The 6,910-nt window shown below is 30.7% G+C and overlaps 1 long non-coding RNA gene across 1 annotated transcript; it reads right to left on the minus strand.

Annotated features, from left to right (window-relative positions):
- Nucleotides 1-1,198: 1,198 nt before the first annotated feature.
- Nucleotides 1,199-6,612, minus strand: LOC146950588 (uncharacterized). Its single transcript, XR_015027601.1, has 3 exons — nt 5,707-6,612; nt 5,121-5,469; nt 1,199-1,383 (listed from the first exon to the last, which is right to left on the minus strand). It is a non-coding gene; the product is annotated as an uncharacterized LOC146950588 (long non-coding RNA).
- Between the last annotated feature and the right edge of the window lie 298 nt (nt 6,613-6,910).

The following is a 6,910-nucleotide window of genomic DNA, read 5'->3' on the forward strand; positions in this document are numbered from 1 at the left end:
ATTTTCGTGTTATGATCACAGACAAGGCATGTTTTTATTCATTATTTATAATAACTTGTAATGATATTTAGTACCTCATCTCGGAAGAATCTCAAAGATGTTGTCTATCAGCAGGGCCGACCTTGGGCATAGGCCCATCATGGTGTGACAACCTAGGGCACATGTCTGTAGGGGGGCCAAAAAACTATTTTATATGTGGGTGTATATAGTAATACATGATTTATAAGGAGGGTTTGTATAGGAAATGCATCAAAAGGGCCCAAAAGTCAGCAGTACCAAAGCTTCATACAGCAGCCTTTAAACCAATTTTAAAGGGGGTCTAGATAGCAACTTAAAGATTTAGCAAACTTAAACACATCACAACAGAAAAACGAAAACTCTGCAAAAACTCAAACACAAAATCGGCAAAACACATCAAGAGTGCCAAATCCTTTGTCCGATATATTGGTGATGATGTGTATAATGCATCTAATACTAAAATTGCTCATTTTAATATTTATGATCTTAGAAATCGGGAGAATCTTGATAACACGTCAAGGGATATTCTGGTTGAAAAAGGGTCTGCTAGAGAAATGAATCTTAATTTCCCAATGACAAATATTTCATGTATTTTTTCATATGTCATTTATTCAAGAAAATTAAGAAATGGTGAGATTAGTGATCAAAAATGGCTAATATTTTGTCAACCACCATATATAATGCATGCGTCATTCATTGTTTATCGGGAAAAAAGATTATGATGTTTATGTTAGGGACCATTTTCTCATACTAAGCCTAAGACCCGTAAAATGTTAGGACCGACACTGTCTATCAAAAAGGCAATTGATGTTTTCTTGGAGACATGTTGATAGTTCTTGACCATAAAATAAATAGATGATAGGTAGCCAAAATTTGATGTTAGATAGCGATAAGTGTCAGATTCCCTTTTTTTTACATGACATGTATTGACTTGTTTCATAAGTAATCTAAATAAAACCCTCCAGTTGCATTTAAATACATAATAATGCACAAAATAGCCTTTTACATCAATTAAAGCCTTGCCATATACTCCCTCCGTTTCTAAATATAAGCAAAATTGACATTTTAGGTTCATTCATTTAATGATGAATGTGGTTCATAATATGGACCACATTCATCATTAAATAAATGAACCTAAAAAGTCAATTTTGCTTATATTAAAAAACGGAGGGAGTATAAATTATTTTTTTGTCTTATAAGTTATTACAAACTCCTAATAAGTCGTCCAATTGTTTGTCATTGGAATGATGGACCTCAAGCTTGTGCTCTCAAACAGAACTAATCTCCATTGAGATGAGTGGTCTCATAAGTGTCCTTGAATTAATTAACTCTTGCAATGTCCTTGAAACTTGAAAGTATTATGACCTGAATCATTGCATATAATCCACACAAAGCCCAAAGGTGTCTCAATGTTTTTAAAGCAACCAAATAATTGAGGGCAAAGGAGGCAAGAGAAAAAAAAGATAAATATTCTACATTGAATCAAATAACTGGAAAAATATATAACTATTAAAACATAGTTATTTTTTTAAAAAATAAGCTATTAGGATTAGTTTTTTTCAAAATCTATTTTTTTCAAACACAACGAAATAACACATAAACTAGTTAATTTTTTTTTTTAAAGTGATTTTTATGTGAAATAAACAAACATAAATAACTTCAAAAAAAATTTAAAAATCTCTAAATCTTTTTAACACAATCTATGTTTTTTAAAGCTTGAAGTAACGCACCAAAGAATTTCAAACATATAGGCCAAGGCCAAGGCCAAATTGGGTATGAACATCGAATTATTAGTACAATTTGTGATCCAAGATCCCTTGAATAATGTGATGAGATAAATACAAGATCGTGTGACCCAAGTTTGTGATTTCTTTGTCCCATTTTTATGCCCACAACAACGTTCAGGAAATTATGGAGACGTTGTAGTTGGTTGGATCAGCAAAATCTTCACGGTACACCATTTTTTATTTTTTTATAAAACTTAGTTACACTGTCATGACTCACGAGTATTGTTCTTCAAACACAACATCACATGTAGATTGGTTCTTCAATACTAACATGCAATGGAAATAATTTTCCACATTTGAGTCACTCCCTTTTCCTCCCCTCCAAACTCTCAAACAAAGCTTTAATGTATCGATTCCGTATAGCAAATGGACTTGATCGATCTAACCTATTTGAATGTATGTTAGTCCATCAAATTAAGACAGATTGGATCAATTCATTTGACAACTATATGGTCAAAACAATTGTTTTTTTAATTGTATTTTTTTTTAACAAGTTTAATTGTATTATTATATTATCATTTTGGTTACATTACAGCACAAACTATGGAAACAATGCTTTCCTCGAGGGAAAGTGTATAAATCAACGGTTTTGAGGAATTTAAGGAGCATAGTTGTGGTTAATTAATTTATTTTTTGACAAAGGTGGTTAATTAAACATAGTTATACACAATCACAGAAATTATAAATTTGATCGCATAAGTAGTTATTATAAACAAAACATATAAAAACCGCATCCTAAGCATTTTCTCTTCTAACACAATGGCTAATGATCGCATTGTGTACATCATAGTACTATTACTATCAATGTCTCTAATTTTTGTATCAAACAATGCAAATGCAACAAAAGTGTACCATGAATTTACTTTCTCTATTTGTGAACGTATATTTGAATACTTCACAAATTGCTTGCCATACTTGGTGGGGGATTCAAATGAAATTTACGGTTATGGTATACCCTTGAGAAGATGTTGCCAACACGTAGACAAACTTAACATATTAGCCAAACACAGGATAAATCCTAGGTTCATTTGTTGGTGTATTCAAGCCATGATGAAGGGGACAACACTAGCATTGGACCCTTCTAGAATACAAGATCTTCCTCTTCAGGGCCGGACCATGTGCAAGCAGCGCTATAGCACCGAGCCTCCCCAGGGTATGGGCCTCAAAAAAAAATTTATAGCCCAGTACCCCCCACTAAAAAAAAATACTCTTTCTCTGATACATACCAACGCGCGCGTTCCATTCCTCTCACCATCAGTGTTTCGTTTTTCTTCTTCCTTCATGGTTCAAACGCGACTGCCGACTACTCAAACGTTTCCTCCGACTGCATCTCTCAACCAATTCGATTTCTGACCATACCATCATCATCATCGACCATCCTATTGTCGTTTTCCCCTTTCCAAAACAACAATGACACTGTTACTCTGTTATGTAAATAACCTCTCTTTTGTTGATTTCTTTTACTTCCTTTCATAGAATTGACTGATTTTTGTTGAATGTTAAAATTGCTAAATGCTGGAATAGAGATTGATAGAGATTAATTTTATGAGTTCTTCAAATAGAGATTAATTTTATGAGTTTTTCAAATTGCTAAATTGGCTGATTTATGGTTTAATTTTATGAATTTTATGAGGCTGACAAGTTCAAATGAAGATTAACATGTATAATTTTATAAGTTATACAAGTTTAAATAGAGATTAATGTTTTTCCCTTTCCAAAACAACACTGACACTGTTCTATTTCTAATTTTATAAGTTTTTGGTTATTCTCTATTTTTGGTGGTTCTGTGCAAGTTTCCACTTTCCTTTTTTGTTGTTTTGTTTTACGCCTATTAGAATTGAGTCCTCTTTGTACCAAAAAAAAAAAAAGAATTGAGTTGAGTCCTCTTACTTTTGTTGTTAGGTGGATGTTTTTTTGGGAGGGTGGTTTGAGGTTTCTCATGTATATAGTAGTGATTTTCACCTTTGGTTGTACCGCATATATACGGCACCTTGTATTTATCTTTTAAAAAATTTAAATAGAACATTGTTCTTTTTAAAAAAAAAAATACATCTTTATTTTATTACGGACCTCATTTCACTTCCAGCACCGAGACTCCAGATTCGTAGGAACGGCCCTGTTCCTCTTATGTGTAACACTACTCTCAGCTTTCCTATCTCTAATGGCATGGATTGCTCTAAGTAAGGAAATTCATATGCAGGAAAATGGTATTCATAAAAGGAAAATAAAAGTTTTGGAAATTTTATTTGATGTATTGATCTAATTTATTTTGTTTTCGGTGGAAATAAAATGCTCAAGAAAACAACATATCGATTATTTTATATTGAGTGATTGGGGGAGTTTCCCCATTGCTAGCTTACAACTTTTATTGGCTGATGATTTTAGATGAATTTTTTCCCATGTTTTGTTCCTTAACTTTCTTTGTTATTTTTCCTCTTTATCAAAAAGAGAAGAAAACTAGTACTCCATCCGTTTCAAAATGAGTGTCGTTTTAGGTGTTTACACACATATTAAGAAATGCAATGATTAAAAGAAAGCGAATGATTATTTTACCAAATTATCCTTATTAACTATTGGTTAGTTTTAAAAGTAATACTTTGGAAGTAGTGTGCAGAGTATTAATTGGATGGTACAATTGAAAAGAAAAAGTTATTATTGCATTGGAAACTGAAAGTGACATTCATTCATTTTGAAACAAATTTTTTTAGCTAAAGCGACACTCATTTTGAAACGGATGGAGTACTAGTACTTTTATATGCTTGGACTTAATAGCGTATAATTATTAATTATTTACTACTTTTAATTTGTCCCTTATTATAAGATCTTCTGAGTTTTGTTCCCGTGAGCTTAACTCAGTTGGTAAGGACAATGCATAATATATGCAAGGTCCGGGGTTCGAACCCCAGATACCACCGAAAAAAGATCTTGAGTTTTTTTTTTGTTGCCTTTGTGTAAGAGTCTCCTTGCAAATTAAGGGATATTTTTTATTAACTTTTTTCTAACTATATCTATTATTTAATTTTAATTTTCAAAATTATTGATGTTAGTTGCTATCTTTTGGAGAAAGAATTGAACCCATAACCTCCTTTTCAGTTATCACTCAAATCTCTATATTTCTCTTCAAACCATCTTATTACTCCCTCAAATACTTTGTTCTCTTACATCTGAAAGATCAATATTCGACACATTTAATAATCATATATAAAATATCCACATTAGTTACACTATAATTTTCCTACATACATGTAAGAATGACAAATAAACTTATAAATGAGGACTAGAGTATTTTTTTAAAGATAGTGTTTTCTTAATTACCTTAGAATAGTGATTATCAACTTTTTGTCCAAATTGTTGGAGGATGGTATGCACTTCCATATTCTTTATCTAAGTACCACACAATGGATGATCATGAAGATACAACCTGAATTGTGACGAAGGTGATGCCCCGTTCATTTAACCCATACCACACACGCGTCGATTATTGATTGGTTTATTCTATAAAATATCGTCCAATCAATCATGATTGTTTTTCTTACAAGTAAGTAAGTTCAATTCAACTATAATAACTAGAACGTCGACAAGCCGCAAAACGTAAAACCTCTAAATAATTGCATGCCTTTTACCATATCACCCTCGTAGAGATCAAGGCTTAGTTAGATTCATCCTACACGAAACAATACAAGGCTTAGATTCATTCTATACTTGATTTAGATTCAAATATTTGTTGTGTGATGTTTATTGGAAGACAATTTATAGCTTAGCTCAAATTCATTCATTCAAATTAATATAATACATCAATACATTACAAATTCAAAGTCATTAAAAACAAAAAGCATGAATTTGCCAACAAATTCACATAATCTATGTTAATTAATAGCATAAAACAACACGGTACGTATACCTACTAATATAACTATATTCAAGTCACCGAAATACTCATGTTTTCCGATTTACAACATTGACGACGCAAAAGTCATTGATTGAATCTGCACTTGATCAAAACTAATTTTTCAATCTGAATCAAATAAACACCCCACTAAGATGAGAAATCAAAAACACGTCGCACTAAGACAAGAAATTAAAATAAACAAAGTCTTGCCAGACGACTAAATCACAAAAATAAATGAAAGAAAATTGAAAATAATTTATTTAACTAAAAGATAAAGAAAAACAATTAAAGGATAATTTCTGGTCAAAATTATCCCTAAATCACTCATCTTTGATAAATCAAGAAGAATAAATATTGCGACAATTAAAGTTTAGAAAAGGGAAAATATAGAGAAAGAGAAAGTGAATTCTCCACTTATTTATCTTAAAAAATAAATTTCTAACCACTTAAAAAAAATATACTACCCCTAAAAAGTGTTGATATATACTAATACTAGTACATCATTCCCCTAAAAAAAAACTAGCACGTCTTTAATGACATAGTTACTACATTATTGCATGTGCGATTCTATTTAGTGTCATGCAGATGACTATAACAAGGTCTAGTATACTCCCTCCGTTCTAAATTACTATAAGATATTATGAACATTTTACACGTATTAAGTAATATAATTAATTTTGATGAAAAAACATTATAAGTTGTTTTACAAATTTGTCCTTAATAAATTAAATTGTATGTGAAAGATAAATTCAAGAATTAAAATAAAAGAGTAATAAATAGTTAAGAGTATAATGGAAAAAGTAACATTAATATTTCATTATTATTGTAAAAACAATTTGTAATTTGAGACAATTTTTTTTTCCTAGAACAACTTATATTTTATAACGGGGGAATATGTTCTAAGTCTGAAAGTCAAGATTCAAACTTTGCTAATGCATTTGTAGAAAGAAAATGTAAATAGATTTACAAATACTTTTTGAATATGCTCTTTAGACTAAGACATTATCCACTAAATAAATTTTTATTAGAAAAATAAACAACATACCTCGTTATAGAAAGAAAACCGTCAACTACAAATATCTTTTTAATATTAAAATAATATAATTTTGGCTTTTAATAGAAATCATGGGTAAAGGTTATTATTTATTTAATTTTAATAAATGGGTAGTCTTATTCGCACTGCCTTTTCTTAGTGAAATGCTAACGAGTCCCTCGA

This window comes from Medicago sativa, chromosome 2 (assembly GCF_051527215.1).
Source record: "Medicago sativa cultivar Bolivia chromosome 2, Bolivia_mono, whole genome shotgun sequence".
Taxonomy (NCBI): Eukaryota; Viridiplantae; Streptophyta; class Magnoliopsida; order Fabales; family Fabaceae; genus Medicago; species Medicago sativa.